Genomic DNA, 16482 nt, shown 5'->3' on the forward strand with positions numbered 1-16482 from the left:
CTTCCTTCCTTCCTTCCTTCCTTCCTTCCTTCCTTCCTTCCTTCCTTCCTTCCTTCCTTCCTTCCCTCCTTCCTTCCTTCCCTCCTTCCTTCCCTCCTTCCTTTCTTGCTTTCTTGCTTACTTGTTTGTTTTCTTGCAGCTAAATCCCCAAGAAGATAAGAAAGATTGAACTTTCCTTCTCCCATTAAATCTTACTTTGTCCCTAAAGTTCAGGACTGTTCCCTACTGCCCATCCCAAGGAAAACGCTTCTTGTTAGCTAGCCTTGACTTCTCAGTGACATCTCCTTTGGTGTGGGTGGGGAATAATTGGGGCATATATGTTCCACCCACACCAAGTGTTTACAGAAGTCTGGGCAAATTAACCAGTGACTAAGGCCCTGGCCCAATGACAGAATAACCAAGAATTTGGAGCTGTCCATATATCAGCACCTTTCCACCAAAAATCTAAGCTGCTCCCACCAAGGGAAATCAGAGAATCTACTTATTCCCCTCCCAAGGCTGTGAATGCCTTCACCAAAGGGAAAGCATCTGTTATAAGGTCAGATTATCTTGGAGGGTGGTGGTCAATCCATGTGACTTCAGAACTTTATGGGAGTTCTAGGGAAGAGGTATGAGTTCAACTCAGCCCCTGACTCACTAGGTGACTTAGGACTAAAGTCACTTCCTTTCCAGTTGACACCTTGAGGTGTTTAGGGTATCTATTATGGATGATAATAGTCTTTGCCTCCTATGACTAGGGTTCCCTTGTTGGATAAGAAGCACACAGAATTCTTGCTTAGGTCATTCCTGACCATTCAAATTGAGTTGCATAGAGAATTTAATACTCCTCCAACTTTTCCAAAGGGTGATATATCAGTAGAACCTTCACTCACCTTCTAATAAAAACCCTTTTCCCATCTTCATAAATAGGAGTTGCATGGTTCCCTTAACATCTTTGTTTAATGGTTCAGCCTCTTCCAATTTAGCCAAACTGGTTCTTAGACAGATGGGACATTGTCCACTGCTGAACTTGGAGTTGAAGTCTTTTTAGCTTGTTTGATCCTGCCATATGCTGGTCCAGTATCTGAGAGCCCCAGGTCACCTCCTTGCCAAGATGAAGCATCAAGGAGGACATTAATGGAGGAGAGAATTGAATGTTTCCTTTTAGTTCATCTCTGGGGGTTCCAGGGAATGAATACATTCCCTTCTCATGTCAGTTTCATTTGACTCTTGAATAAGAAGGAATCACTTAGTCCAACCTCTGCACTTTTTAACAAGTGGGGAAAATGAGGGTTGAGAGGTCAAGAGATTTTTCTGAGTTAACAAAAATGGTCAGGGGCAATCAAAGACTGGCACACAGGTGTTCCTAAATCTCAGGCCACTGTAGTCTCCTTCTACTATATGCCAGTGTCTCCTCTGATTCTCTTTCCTTGCCCAGACCAGGAATGCGTTAGGATATCCTGTTAAAGCAGAGCCCAAGCAGCCACTTATAGCACCTAGAATAGTGCCTTGCTTTTACTCTAGGCTCCCCAAATGTTTGTTAATTGCTCTGATGATGACCTCACAATTAGTCTGTCTGCTTCTCGGTCCTGCTTAATCTCCCCTCTGAGATTATCTAATTTATTCTGTATGTATCCATATACAGTTATTGGTCTGTTGCCGCCCCCATCAGACTCCGAAGTCCTTGGAAAGCAGGAAATGGTTTTTGCCTTTCTTTTTGTTTCCAGTGCTTGAAGAAGTGCCTGACACACAACAGGTGCTTCATCATTGCTTGTTGACCTCCAGTTCCCACCTCCGTGCCTTTGAACAGGTGGTTTTCCACATATACAATATGCTCATCATCTCCCATCTCACAGGACACCTAGAAGCCTCCCAAGTATAGTTCAGGTGCGCCACTCCACACACTTGCCTGATTTCCCTCCATCCTTACCACCCTGTCCCTCTTGAAATTACTTTCTCTTATTCTGAACATGCTTTGTATCATCCTTATGTGTCCGTATTTTATCCACCTAGTACAATGTAAATTCGCAAGGGGCGCAAGTTGGTTTGGTTTTGCCTTTATAGCCTCAACACCTACCTAGCAAAGTGACTGAATAGAGTAAGCCTTGAGAAATGCTTAATTCAATTAAGAGATCCCATTGGGATCTGTATGACTTTGGGGAGAAGAAACAGCTCAGGGACCCATCAAGCCCTTTGTATGTCACCCTTGGAAAAAAAAAGAATTTGGAATGTGGACAATTCTCTTTGAACTATGGACAAAGCTATGTACAACATAGTGCATAGTATTTATTATAAAGGCTTTCCTGAAATGTAAATTTATTGCTGTATATTTTGAATCCTCTCATGTTCTGCTGTGCTTTGGCAATGCTTTTTTTCTTTAATTATTTTGTATCATTTTAGTTTTAGTATTTAAATTCGTTTCTTTTTTCTTTCCTTATTTTGTATTTAAGTTTAAAACAAAAAAATTACAAATAAAAACAGCTATGTCAATATTATTTGGTTAAGGTACAGATAGCTTGTTGTTGTTCAGCTTTTTCAGTAGCATCTGACTCTTCGTGACTCCATTTGGGGGTTTTTTAGCAAAGATATTAGAATGGTTTGCCATTTCCTTCTCCAGCTCATTTTACAGATGAGAAACTGAGGTAAAGGGAGTTAAGTGACTTGTCCAGGGTAATGCAGCTAGAAAGTGTCTGAGGTTAGATTTGAGCTCATGAAAATGAGTCTCCCTGACTCTAGGCCTGGCACTCTATGCACTGTGTCACTTAGCTTAATCCCTATCTTTTTCATGCAGTCACATTTTTTTTTTTCTGCCACAGGGTTCTTCTACATAATGAAAAGTTGGTTAAATTGCCAAAATTTCTTGCATCTGGAAATGATCTTTGAGCTCTATTTGCTCCACACATCTTACCTACAATTTCACAGATTAGGAAACTGGAGCCTATAGTCTTTACTTGACCTATCAAAAGACACACAAGTATTTAGATAAGACATCACATAGGAAATAATTGTGAAAAAGGATGGACGGATGGACGTGGGGTGAAGATATCTGTGTTTGAAACAGCTTTGATGCTTGTTGGTTGCACGGCCTAGGGCAAGTCATTCCTTAATCTAGACCTCAGTTTTTCCATTTGTAACATGGAAACAATAACACTGAGACTATCTCACCATGCTGTAGGAAAATCACTTTGTAAACCTTAAAATGCCATGCAGTCAGGAGCGAACCAGCCCTCCCATTCCAGGCACACCCAGGGCCTCTCAGGTGCCACTTGTCCAGGCATGATGCCATTAGCTCTGTTTTCATAATTAAATTTATTTGTTTTTCTTATGCCTCTACTGCCTTAGATGAATCCAACTAGCAGCTATTCCAGACATCTACATGCTTTTCATTCTAGGAAGATGGTGTAAAAGTCTGTCAGAGATCATTATAGCCCTCACAGAACACAGTGATGCTGAACCTGGTAGGTCACACAGAGGTTTGTCTTCTCTGCATTTATATTCTCCATCAAATATATCATATCTATGGGAACTCAAAGCCACAGATGGCGATGACCCCCAGAGAGGAGGCTGCCTTGGCTAGGAGCATTCCAAAGCTCCCCTCTACTATCTGGATGACCATCTCTCTTCCTAGAAATCTCTATGTCTTAGTGTGGGCTTCTGACCAGGCCTTTAAGGAACAAGAAGGAGCTTGACCTATACTCATGCTGCTGAAATAACAACAATAATACGAAAATAGTTAACAATTAAGTAAAATTCTCAGGTTTACAAAACTTTACACATGGCATCTTATTTGATCCCCTCAACAACCCTTCAAGGTAGATCTTATCTCCAGGTAACAGATAAGGACACTGAAGCCAAGTGAAATTAAATGGCTTTTTCATGATCGCACAACTAGTTAAATACTTAAACTGGGTTTTGGACTCTGGTCTTCCTTCCATGCACCATTGTATCCACTACACCAGTATCTGACTCTCTAAAGGAGGCAACACCTAAGCTTATGTTGTGTCTACTAAACTGCCTTACTCCTGATTGCAACTTGCCTCTGGTGATTTTCGGCATCCTTATTCCAGTTGATTATGGTTGTGACATTCTCCTCATTGGTTTTAAACTCAAAGGTTTTAAAGCTGGAAAGTACCTTTAAGATTGTCTAGTTCATCCACCCTCATTCTGCAAATCTGAGATTGAGAGAGGTTACACGGGTAATAGGTTTCAGTGTCCATTTGAATTCATAACAGATCAGCCAAGGAATCCTTGTCAAAGGAGGCCAAAGAGAGAAAGAAAGATCCTGTCTATACAAAAGTATTAACTGCAGCACTTTATTATTGCAGCAAAGAATTGGAAACAAAGTAGATGCCCCTTGATTTGGAAACAGTTCAATGAATTGTGATAAATGAATGCAATGGTATATTACTTCATATGAAGTAATAAATATGAATTCCAAGAAGCCTATGAAGACTTTTTGAACTGATTTAGAGTAAAGTAAGCAGAACAAGGAAAACAATATATGCAATGATTGTAACAATATAGAGGCATCTAGGTGGTGTGGTAGATTGAGTGCCGGGCCCGCAGTCAGGAACTCATCATTTTGGGTTCAAATCTATCCTCAGACACTAGCTGTTTGACCCTGGGCAAGTCACTTAATCACATTTGCCTCAATCTCCTCATCTGTAAAAATGATCTGGAGAAGGAAATGGCAAACCACTCCAGTATCTCTGCCAAGAAAACTCCAAATGGGGTCACGAAGAGTCAGACATGACTAAAAAATGTCTAAACAACAGCAGTAGGAACTAAAGCTGTTTTCTTTGTTCAACCCTGAGAAATGTCCAGAAGTGTATTTTCCCTCTCATCTCCTTTAGTTAAGAACACATAGGTCTCAAGTTTTCTTTTGTTTCTTATTTCTTTCTTCATATGTAAAATGAGCCAAAGGACACTTTCACTTGCAGGGAACCTCACCCAGTTGCAAGAACCAAATGAAACGCTACATGCAAAGTTCTTTACAGATGTAAATAGGTATAAATGAGTTGTTAGTATTGATAGTATTAGCATAGACTTTCCCCAAGAACCTTTCTGTTGGCTACAGAGCTTGGTCCCTCCTTTGGGATGGATGAGTTTTTGCTCCCTGTCTTACCCTTTGAGGGAGCAATACACCACACCCAAGACAGTCATGAGAATCAGAGACTCTTTAGGGGAGCACACCCTTAGTAATCCCGAGTTGCAGGCCTTGCCCTCGCCGGCCTCCAGTAACTCACTCCAAGCAGGCAAGACCGGGCTGGAGAGATTATGAATGGAATGAGAACTTGGCCTTCCTGACCATCTATTTTGCCATTTTGAAAAATGTAACTGACTTTAAGATGACTGTGCCCCCCAAACAGTTACAAGTGCATAAAGAAATCAGATCAGCCGTGATCAGGCAAGTGTTGGGAAACCAAGATGCAGAAAATTCCCAGTCATACAGGTGAGAGACTAGGGTCTCTCTTCTCCCCCTCCCATCCCTCCCCAATACTTCCCCTCCCTTCCCCCTGCCATGCTCCTAGGATAAGGAAGTCCTCTGGGTCAAACTCCCCTCTCTCCGATTCAGGGTGAGGAACTCTGAATAGCAAAGTAGTCCTAAAGTCAGAATTTGAACCCAACTCTCCAAACTTCACCTCCACAGCAGCCTGCTGTAACTCTCATGCCAAGCACTCTCCACAAACTCTGAATTTCAGCCTTTTAAATCGATAATACAACAAGCATTTATTAAGAATCTACTGTGTGAAGAGCCCCTAGCTAGGCTCTGGGGAAGACAGAACATTCGGAAGGAAAAGGGACCCTGCCTTAAGGGAGATCCTAGTTTAGAGAGGGCAGAAAATGACAAATACAATATTATATGATAAGTGAGAGTTAGGCTTTCAACTTTAACCAACATTTATTAACATTAAGCACCTGCTCTGCAGAGAACAGTACACACGCGCGCACACACACACACACACACACGAAAGCTTCTTGAACCTAATTCACAAGGATACTAGTCTGTAGAGCTGGAAGTCACCTTCTAGGTTATCTGGTCCAACCCCATCATGTTACAAAGAAAGAAAATGGCCAATGACATCAAGAGATTTGTCCAAGGTCCTGGAGACAGTAACTGACTTGAAATCTAAACCCAGGCTTTTCCTGTGCCAGGTACAACAACATTGTGAAGCAGGTGCTATTATTACCTCCATTATACAGTTGAAGAAACTGAGGGAGATGGAAGTTAAGTGACTGGCCCAGGGGGACACCGCTAAGGAAGTGTCTGAGGCAAGATTTGAACTCAGGTCTTTTTGACTTTAGGACTATTGTTTTGGTCATGTAGATGCCTTGATGAGAAGAAAATGGGCTCAGAAAAGTTAAATCACAGGCCCCAAATCACACAGCTAGCTGTTGAAAAGCTGAGATTTAGCATTTTGACTCAGCTTTTTTTTTCTTCTCCCCCAAGAAAACCACCACTACCGTAGCTATCTTGGTGCTATATGATTATCTTCTCTTCTCTATCTCTTCTATCAGCACCCCACCCCCACCCCATGCCCCCAAATGCTGTGGAGAAGAACAGGATTTCATACATCAAGTGGGGAGGCTTGGAATGTTGAAGCAATTTTCCTATAGCTGGAGGAGTCAAGGGCATGGAACTCCAGGTACTGATTCTAGATCCTAGAGTCTTTTAAAAAATATTAATCAAAAACAACTCCCATTTATATTGTACTTCAAGATTTTCAAATTATTTTCTTCATAGAAACCATGGAGGGAGGTAGTACAAATATCATTACCCATATTTTACAGATAAGGAAACTAAGGTTGAGAAATTAGTGACTTGCCCAGGGTTACTAGCCCAACTAGCAAGAGTCTGAGGTAGGATTTGAAAACAGTCTACCGACTTCAAAAACTAGTTTTCTACTACAGTAGAAATTGCCCCTCATACTAAATCACATCCAGGTTGTTCTTGTAAATAGGCCAAAGATCAAGCACAGAGTAGGGAACAGTCACAACTCATGTGATCCAAAATTTCAGGGAAAGAACTAGATTTAGGATCAGAGGACCTGAGTTCAAATCCCAACTCTGCTTCTTAGGAATATAGCATCTTATTTACTCAATTTCTTTGCCCGTAAAAATAATGTGGTTGGAATACACAATTTCTGAAGCTAATTCCACTTTTCAACCCTATGATCCTATGTCCTCCCCACCTTCACAAGACAGGTGGTAAAACAAGTTTTCAATGGGAAGTGGAACAAGAGTGAAGTAGATGAGCCATTTGCAGAAACAACAATAAGCAAGTGTATTTTGTGTGTTTGTGTGTGTGTGTGTGAGAGAGAGAGAGAGAGAGAGACAGACAGACAGACAGAGACAGAGACAGGCAGACAGACAGAGACAGACAGACAGGCAGGCAGGCAGACAGACAGACAGAGACAGAGACAGAGAGAGGTTCACTGGTCTTTACTCCAGTGGTCCTTAAAATTGTTTCCCTCTTCTGCTCAGCATTATTCTTTGATGTGAGGAATCCCTAGTGCGCGTGAACACACACACACACACACACACACACACACCTGAGATGCCAAGTGAAGTTCCATACAACTGGTGCAATCCTTAGAAACTCATGTGCCTTATAAGCACAAATTCAATATAATTCTTATAGATCTAGCTGAAACATAGTGTGCTACTGCATACACATTGAAACTACTGTTTTTTACAAATGATTATTTTTTATTCTGATCTTAACAAACATCAAATAAGATGGGCATTTTCAAGTGGATAGTAGAATAGAAAAAAAGAGGATTATACATGTAACTGTGAATTTCCATTATGTACAGCTTGCTTTTCTTTTTAATTGTATAATAAATTTTAATTGCATAATAAATTCAATTTCTAATTTTCAAAGCTGTCATTGTCTATGATTCTTTCTGGTCTTCTTTCAGGTCCTGTTTATTTTTTTTTCAAGTCTCAATAATGATCTATTCTTTTTTTTCTCTTACAGTGGGTGGGGTGCTCTAGGTCCCTACTCCCTCCTGTCTCTCACCCTCCATTGAAAAAAAGAAAAAAATTATAATGCTTGTACTAAATATGCATGACCAATAAAACAAATCCCCACACAAATTCCCACCATTTCTAAAAATGTATACTTCATTCAGCATGTTGAGTCCACTTCTCTATTGGATAGTGGATAGCATGGCTCATGATTAGTTTTCTAGAATGTGACTGGTCATTGCACTGATTGAAGTTCTTACATCTTTCAAAATTGTTTTTCTTTCTAATGTTGTTATAGCAGAAATTATTCTCCTGGAAAATCACTGTTCTATTCCAATCTGGTTCAATACCAGCTAAGACAGAAATATCCAGAGTATTTTTACTCTAACCTATTCTAATATCTCTCTTTTTAACTTGACTTTTTTTCTTTCACTCACTGTTTTGGGTTCTAGAATCACAAAATGGCAGTGGGAGCTAGAAGGCCCCTTGGAAATATTTAGTAAATCACCTGGTCCTTCAGTTTATAGATGAGGCAGCTGAGTCTCTGAAGGTACATATCCACTTTCTAGTATCAGGTAAGATTTGATGAATTGAACTGAAATTCACGCAGCAGTGAAGAGAACAATGAAAACCAAAAATAATTGATGAGCCAAAAGCAACTAGTTCAAGTTGCTTGGGGTGAGTTGCTGAACTGAAAATATAATTAGTCATTATCTTTTCAGAATGGATTGTTTCATTTGTTCATAAAAGAACAAAAACAACCCTAATTTTGAGGGAGCCAGCTGGAGGCAAAATTGTAACCATGAAACCATCCCTCTTCTGGACTGACATCCTAATAGCTCCAGCCAGAAGGAATCTAAGAGATCATATAACTCAGTTCCTCCATTTTGCAGATAAGAAATTTGAGAACCAGAGAGTTTAAGGGCTTTTTCCAAGGTCATATGAGTTATGTCAGAGACAAGATAAAATCCCGGTCACTTGACTCCTGATTTCAATATTGAAAGACAATATTGATATTGAAAATCTGATATTGAAGATTGAAGAATCTGATATTGGAGACAATTCCTCCAGTTCAGAGAATCTTCCCTTTAGACCAGGGGCTCTTGAGCTGGTTTTAGGGGGGTCTGTGAATCTTACTGGGGAAAAAAACAATGACAATATTTATTTTCATTAACCTCTAACTGAAATTTAACATTCAATGTCATTTATTTTATGCATTTAAAAACACCATTCTGGAAATAAATCCATAAGCTTCTTCAGAGCACAAAAGGAATCTATGACACCAAAAAAAGATCAAGAACTCTCAATTTAGATGAAGCATCTAGGATCAAGCAAGACACACACATCTTAATCCCCGGCAAGGACAAATTTGATCAAACCAGCAAGAAGTTAGTCTCAGAGTATTGCTCATTCATTTCTGCACTCAGGGCTTTGAGTATGGTGTCCTCTGCTGGTCTATTTGTGTGTAGCAAATTTAGTCAACCAAAGACAGGATTGTAGAATCACAGCTATGGGACTGTTCTCTTCCAACCATACAAGAGCAGCAATTCCTTGTACAACGTCCAGGACAAGTGATGATCTAGCACTTGCTTGGAATGGAGAGCGATCTATTTTCCAAATCATCCTATCCCACTTTTGGACAGCTGAACTAATGATGATTTTGAGTAGGGTCAGTACATAAGATTGGAGAAGGAAATGACAGATCACTCCATTATCTTTGCCAAGAAAAACCCACGTAAAAAGTTATGTAGAGTGGGACATGACTGGATGATTCAACAACAACAACAACAGCAACAAGTTCCCTGCCTCTGTTTTTTTTTTTTTTTTAAGTAAGGAGCAGTTGCCTCATTTTGACCTGGTGATAACACATCACCAAAATTAGCCAACAGGAATCCAGAAGGGATTCCTGCCACTCACTACCATAGTTGGCCCAGGACATATGAAGTCTCCACTGTACATTACCCTGTCTGATAGTCACATTTTTTTTTCTATTTCTCCTTCAAGGCATGGATGATAGGTTGGGTTACAAAGGATTTATTTATTTATTTATACTAATATTTTTTATTATCACCCTCCTCATAAAAAACCCCCCATGTACCAGCTATGTAGAACAGCAGCAAAAAAAGCCCTGTCCTAAAGACTCTTAGTTAAATTAGAGAAAAGATGGTATGTAATGATTGCTAACTTGTGCAGTATGGACAGACGATAAGTGTTGTGAGTATTTAGAGAAAGGAGATGTATTGTTACTCCCAGTTAAAAGATATTTCCACCATATCCCAATGCTTGTAACTGGGACTTTCCTAGAGCTCACTAAATCTTCATATAGGGAATAAGTAACCTCAAATAGGGGCCTGAATAGAGCCAGGAATAGAGTTTGTTCAATAATAGCCCAGGAAAGATGTGATGAGAGCCTGGACAGGGTAGTGACATCGGACATGAATGGGAGGAGGCAAATGTGAGACATGCTAGAGAAAGACACTGAACATTTAATTTCATTACTATAGAGAGCTAATGGGTAAGGAAATTCCCTCTATCAATGCCAGTCAGTACCTCTTGGCACCTTATGACCTTCAAGAATAGCCTAGAGCATGGAAAATTTAAGTGTCCACACAATAGTGTCAGAAGCATTGAACTCAAACATTCTTAATTTTGAGGCCATCTCTCCATCTACTACTTCATGCTGCCTCTTATGAGACAGATTGCAAAGGAAAAAAAATCAATAGGACTTGGTAAATGATTGGAAGTAAAGAGAGGAATCAAAGATGGTACCAGTGTGTTGAGAATGAGTGAATGTGTGGATAATAATACTAACTCCTATTTATATAAGAGCTTTAGGTTTATAAAACAAGTCTCTGAAAATAATCCTCTGAGTACAGCATCACAAGTAATTTTAATTTCTATTGGTTGTTATTTAGTTTATTTTGCAACAATTTGTAAATAAACCTATAAGACTTGCAGTGCCCAAAAATGACACCTTGACTATGTCTTCTGGGAAAACATGACAAAAGCTACACTGGAGGGAGCCTTTACTTTTGACCACAGCAGAGTTACATGTGCAGCTACAGTTAAACACATACAGTGTTTCACAGATCCTCATAGAACATGCCAGAATGTAAGTTGGAAAACTTAAAGCAAACCAAAATCAGACCATTATTCAAAAAGTGTGAACAGCAGCTTTATAAAAAAAAAAAGAAAAACATTCTAAGTGGTCACATATCTTAAGTGACAACCTTTAAGGAGTTTCAAGAAATTTATTCTCCTCTAGTTAAAGTCATGTTAAAAAAAAGTTAAACTATTTGTAGTTTATGCATTGTAAGCAATTGGTGATATTCAAAATTAACCATTCACCTTGTAGAAGTGAAACTTTTGAGTTACTTTGCAACATTTTTCTCATGATGTCATTTTAATATTTTTGTGACATCCACAGGATTAAAGTTGTGGTTGCAAATTTTTGCTAAAAAAAGAGAGAAAAAAACACTATGAACTAAACTTTGTGTAACAAAATTGCAGAATGGAGTGAGAGGAGATGGGCAGTAGGAAATGTTTGATGTATCCTAATTAAGTGTATCAATGAATAATTAAGGGAAGAAAACTAGATTTTTGTTGTTGTTGTTGCTTTTTGCTTTTTGGAGGGCAATTGGGGTTAAGTGACTTGCCCAAGGTCACACAACTAGTAAGTGTTAGGTGTCTGAGGCCAGATTTGAATTTCAGGTCCTCCTGACTTCAGGGCCAGTGCTCAACTCACTTTGACACCTAGCCGTCCTGATAACTATAGTGTTTTTTTTTTTAAGCAATTGGGGTTAAGTAACTTGCTCAAGGTTACACGGCCAGGTGTTCCTGGGTGGATGCTAAGTGTCTGAGCCTGGATTCGATCCCCAGGTCATCCTGACACTGGGGCCGGTGCTCTTACTCACTGTGCTACCTGGCCGCCCCCACTATAGTTTCTTAATAAGAACAGAGGATACAGAGGAATGGGAGAGGTGGTAGAAAGAAGAGATCAAAATGAGAGGAACACAAAGGAAAAGTCCCACAAAATTTAGTCCATGGGGTTTTGGTCCTGCCCCTTCATGGACAACACTCTGCCCAAGAAGAAAGGAAGTTAGAGATCCTGGGGTGGGTAGGTCCCCAAAAAGTGGGCAAGTGTGGAGCCAGAGCTGAGTTTGCATGGAAAATGGAATGATCACTGGAAGGAAGGGCAGAAATGGACTCTGCAATTTGAAATGTGTTCATTTTTACCCATGGAGCATTGCTCCTATCCTTACTATGTCCTTCATAAATTGATATTTCTAAGAAAAAAGCACAAAAAGAAAAGGGGGATGATGAAATAATATATATATATATAAAGATAATAATCCAGAACTTATTTTTAGAACAATTTTTAATAATTTGTTTGTTTACTTTTAGTTTACAAGATTCAATTCCACAATTCCTTGAGTTTCACATTCTGTCCCTCTCCCTCTTCTCCCCCTCCCCCCATGGCAGCATACAGTCTGTAAAGATTTTCACATTAGACATTAGTCAGGTTATAAAGATGGATTTTATCAGATGGAATGAAGAATAGTAAAGAGGAAATAAAACCAGACAAGAAAAGGAAAAAGATCAGGTAGTTTGCTTCAATCTGGATTCAAACTCAGTTCTTTCTCTGGATGTAGACATCTGCCTCCATCATGAGTCTTTTGGGACTGACTCATATCACTGCATTGCTGAGAAGAGTCCAGTCTATCAAAGCTGGTCATCACACATACGTTGCGTCTGTAATTGTGTACAAATTTTTCCTGATTCTACTCTTCTCACTCAGCATCAGTTCATATAAGCCTCTCAAGGTAAATATGAAGTCCATCTGCTACCCGTTACTTACAGCATTCCATAACATTCATATACCACAACTTGTTCAGCCATTCCCCAATTGATTGGCACCCCCTTAAATTCCAATTATTTGCTACCACCAAAAGCTGCTATAAATATTTTTGTACATATGGGTCTATCTCCCACTTCTATGATCTCTTTGGGATATAACCCTAGAAGTGGTATTGCTGGGTCAAAGGATATGAAATTATTTACAGACCTTTGGGCATAATTCCAGATTGCTCTCCAGAAAGGTTGGATCAGTTCACAACTCCACCAGCAATGCATTAGTGTTCCAATTTGCCCACATCCTCTCCAGCATTTGTCATTTTCCTGTTTTGTCATCTTAGCCAATCTGACTGGTGAGATGTGGTACCTCAGAGTTGTTTTGATTTGCATTTCTCTAATCAATAGTTATTTAGAGCATTTCTTCATGTGCTTATAGATATCTTTAATTTCTTTCTCTGAAAACTGCCTGTTCATATCCTTTGACCATTTATCAATTGGGGAATGATTTGTATTCTTATAGATTTGACTCAATTCTCTGTATATTTTAGAAATGAGTTCTTTATAAGAGACATAGGTTGTAAAAATTCCCAATTTCCCACCTCCCTCTTAATCTTGGTTACACTGGCTTTGTTTGTACAGAAGCTTTCCAATTTCATGTAATCAAAATTATCCATTTTGCATTTTATAACGCTCTCTAATTCTTGTTTAGTCATAAAGTCTTTACCTTTCCACAAATCTGACAGGAAAACTATTCTTTGTTTTCCGAGATTGCTTACAGTATCAACCCTTATACCTAGATCATGCACCCATTTGGACTTGATTTTGGTATATGGTGTTAGATAATGGTCTATGCCCAGTTTCTGCTATACTATATCCCAGTTTTCCCAGCAGTTTTTCTCAAATAGTGAGTTCTTATCCCCAAAACTGGGGTCTTTGAGTTTATCAAACAATAGATTACTATACTCATTGACTACTGAATCTCGTGTACCTAATCTATTCCATTGATCCACTACTCTATTCCTCAGCCAGTACCAAGTAGTTTTGATGACTGCTGCTTTATAATACAGATTGAAATCTGGTATAGCTAGTCCACCTTCCCTAGCATTTCTTTTCATTAATTCCCTTGATATTCTGGACCATTTATTCTTCCAAATGAATTTTTTACTATTTTTTCTAGCTCTATAAAGTAGTTTTTTTGGTAAATTAATTGGTAGGGCACTAAATATATAATTTAATTTAAGTAAAATTGTCATTTTTATTATATTAGCTCGACCCAGCCACGAGCAATTAATATTTTTCCAATTAGTTAGATCTGACTTTATTTGTGTGAAAAGTGGTTTGTAGTTGTGGTCATATAGGTCCTGGGTTTGTTTTGGCAGGTACATTCCAAATTATTTTATAATGTCTACAATAACTTTAAATGGAATTCCTCTTTCTATCTCTTGCTGTTGAATTTCATTGGAAATATATAGGAATGCCAAGGATTTGTGTGAGTTTATTTTATATCCTGCAACTTTTTCAAATTTATTTATTGTCTCAAGTAATTTTTCACTTGATTCTCTAAGTATATCATCATATCATCTGCAAAGAGTGATAGTTTGGTCTCTTCTTTGCCTAATTTGATTCCTTTGATTTACTTTTCTTCTCTAATTGCTACTGCTTAACATTTCTAGTACCAGATTGAATAAGATGGGTGATAGTGTTTCACCCCTGATCTTATTGGAAATGCTTCTAGCTTATCCCCATTACATATAATATTTGCTGATGGCTTTAAATAGATGCTACCTATTATTTTAAGGAAGGTTCGATTTATTCCTATACTTTCTAGTGTTTTTAATAGGAATGGATGTTGTATTGTGTCAAAAGCCTTTTCTGCATCTGTTGAGATAATCATGTGGTTTCTGCTAGTTTTATTGTTGATATGATCAATTATACTGATGGTTTTCCTAATATTAAACCATCCTTGCATTCCTGGAATAAATCCTACCTGATCAAAGTGTATTATTCTTGAGATAAGTTGCTGTAGTCTTTTTGCTAGTATTTTATTTAAAATTTTTGCATCTATATTCATGAGGGAGATTGCTCTATAATTTTCTTTCTCTGTCTTATCTCTTCCTGATTTAGGTATCAGTACCATATTTGTGTCATAAAAAGAATTTGGTAGGACTTCTTCACTAATTTTTCCAAATAGTTTGTAGAGTATTGGAATCAATTGTTCTTCAAATGTTTGATAGAATTCACTAGTAAATCCATCTGGCCCTGGAGAATTTTTTACTAGGGAGTTGACTGATGGCTTGTTCAATTTCTTTTTCTGAGATGGGGTTATTTAAGTAATTTGCTTCCTCTTCAGTTAATCTGGGCAACTTGTATTTTTGTAAATATTCATCCATTTCCCTAAGATTATCAAATTTATGTGCATACAATCGGGAAAAATAATTCCTAATTATTGTTTTGATTTTCTCTTCATTGGAGGTAGATTCACCCTTTTCATTTTTGATACTCATAATTTGGTTTTCTTCTTTCTTTTTTTTTATCACATTGACTAAGGGTTTATCAATTTTGTTGTTTTTTTTTTTCATAAAACCAGCTCTTAGTTTTATTTATTAATTGGATAGTTTTCTTAATTTCAATTTTATTAATCTCTCCTTTGGTTTTCAATATTTCTAATTTAGTATTTAATTGAGGGTTTTGAATTTGTTCTTTTTCTAGGTTTTTTAATTGCTTGCCCAATTCATTGACCTCCCTTTTCTCTAATTTAATCATGTATGCACTCAGAATGAGTGGTTCAAACAAGAAACTATAGAAACAATCAGTAATTTCATTCAAGAGAATGATAATAATGAGACAACATACCAAAATTTGTGGGATGCATTAAAGACAGTTCTTAGGGGAAGTTTTATATCCCTGAGTGCATACATGATTAAATTAGAGAAAAGCGAGGTCAATCTAGAACTTATTAGAGCAATTTAAAATGGGTTGTTTAAACTTCATTTAGCTCCACATGGAACACAAAGAAATTTAAAAAGAAAAAAAATAAATTAACCATATGCCAAAGTATAAAAATTCAGAATAGAAAGAAAGGGGAAAAATTAGTGAAGAAAACAGGGTAAAGAAACACTTCTTTAAAAAGACATATCAAAAAAAGAAAAGAATGAAAAAGAGGTTAGAGAGGAGGGAGGATTTTAAACTAATCACTTAATTCATAGAATAAAAAGAAAGTAAAATTAGAAAATTAAACTTAAAGATGAATTAATTAAGAAAAATGTCAAAATTATGGAAAGAGCTGACCAATGGGAGGAGGGAAGAAAGAATGGAAGAGAACCTGGGGGAATATGTCCAGCCAATGTGGAAAAGACAAAACTAGTTATAGGAACAAAGAACTAACTTAAATAAGGAAGGGAAACAGTAAGAAAAATTATAAATCAAAGGCAATACTAGAGACACAAATGGAGGAAAACTTCAACCTAACTTTCACAACTTTAAATGTGAATGTATTAAACAAACCAAGGGGAAGCTAGGTGGCTCAGTGGATAGGGCACTAGGAATAGAACCAGAAAGATTCACCTTCCTGAGTTCAAATTTGGCCTTAGACACTTACTAACTGTATGACCCTGGGCAGGTTAATCTGATTGTTAAAAAGAGGTAGGAAAATCAAATAAAGGGAATCAAAACAAAACC

At 38.0% G+C, this 16482-nt stretch overlaps 1 long non-coding RNA gene across 1 annotated transcript in view; it reads right to left on the reverse strand.

Moving 5' to 3' along the window:
• The window catches only part of LOC138162631 (uncharacterized), a 311452-nt gene extending 301404 nt beyond the window's left edge, over positions 1-10048 (reverse strand). The window contains exon 1 of the long non-coding RNA XR_011168677.1: positions 10038-10048. This is a non-coding gene — a long non-coding RNA (uncharacterized lncRNA). The remainder of the gene's footprint in view (positions 1-10037) is intronic.
• Positions 10049-16482: the final 6434 nt, after the last annotated feature.

This window comes from Petaurus breviceps, unplaced genomic scaffold (genome assembly GCF_028583685.1).
Source record: "Petaurus breviceps papuanus isolate PSGF00001 unplaced genomic scaffold, PetGlider_PUasm1.0 186, whole genome shotgun sequence".
Taxonomy (NCBI): Eukaryota; Metazoa; Chordata; class Mammalia; order Diprotodontia; family Petauridae; genus Petaurus; species Petaurus breviceps.